Source organism: Neopelma chrysocephalum, unplaced genomic scaffold (assembly GCF_003984885.1).
Source record: "Neopelma chrysocephalum unplaced genomic scaffold, ASM398488v2 Primary Assembly neopelma1_59595, whole genome shotgun sequence".
NCBI classification, from domain to species: Eukaryota; Metazoa; Chordata; class Aves; order Passeriformes; family Pipridae; genus Neopelma; species Neopelma chrysocephalum.
This window is the reverse complement of record NW_020904523.1, coordinates 1-789: the sequence shown is the minus strand read 5'-3', so window position 1 is coordinate 789 and position 789 is coordinate 1. Positions and strand designations below refer to the sequence as shown.

Below are 789 nucleotides of genomic sequence, written 5' to 3'. Positions count from 1 at the left end.
GGGAGATGTGGTCACCATCATCGAGGCCGTGGAGGTGAGACCGATGGATGCTCGGGGACACGCTGTCCTGGGAGGGCATGGCAGGAATGGGACCACAGTGCCATCAGCTGAGCTGCCAGAGCCAGTCCCCCGCTTCCAGTGGGATCCCCCCTTCCTTCCCTTGCTCTGAGACCCTCTCTCTCCCAGGGCAAAGGCTGGTACCATGCCAGACACAACGAGACAGGGCAGGAGGGGCTGCTGGCGGCCAGTGCGCTGCGGGAGCGCGGTGCCATCCGCGTGGACCCCAAACTCAGCCTCATGCCGTGAGTACAGCTGGGGGGGCGGGTCTGGGGGGCCCAGCTGAGCCCCCGGGAGCTGCAACAGCAGATGAGTCCAGCATGTTTCCCCCCATCCAGGTTTTGGGAGGGCAGCTGGGGGCAGAGCAGCCCTCAGTCATGCTCTGGCAATGGAGGGATTTGCTGGGGCCAGTACCTGGCTTTAAAGACCCCTAGCTGTGCCCACCCATCTTGGATGGACGTCATGGAGAGGGGTTTCATGCAGTGGGGTCTGCGTAGCTTTGGCAGGGGCTCTGCTGTCTCTTATCTCACTGCTGGCACTGGGAAGAGCCCCGTGGCACAGCCCCCTCCTCGACGGCCCTTTCCTCAGCTGGTTCCACGGGAAGATCTCGGGGGTGGAGGCGGTGCAGGAGCTGCAGCCCCCTGAGGACGGGCTGTTCCTGGTGCGTGAGTCCGTGCGGCACCCCGGGGACTACGTGCTGTGCGTGAGCTTCGGCAGGGAGGTGATCCACTA

The 789-nt window shown here is 64.5% G+C and overlaps 1 long non-coding RNA gene across 1 annotated transcript; it reads left to right on the top strand.

Annotated features, from left to right (window-relative positions):
• Positions 1 to 783, top strand: LOC113979180. The gene is made up of 3 exons (XR_003537741.1): positions 1 to 34; positions 187 to 302; positions 646 to 783. It is a non-coding gene; the product is annotated as an uncharacterized LOC113979180 (long non-coding RNA).
• The last annotated feature ends 6 nt before the right edge of the window (positions 784 to 789 follow it).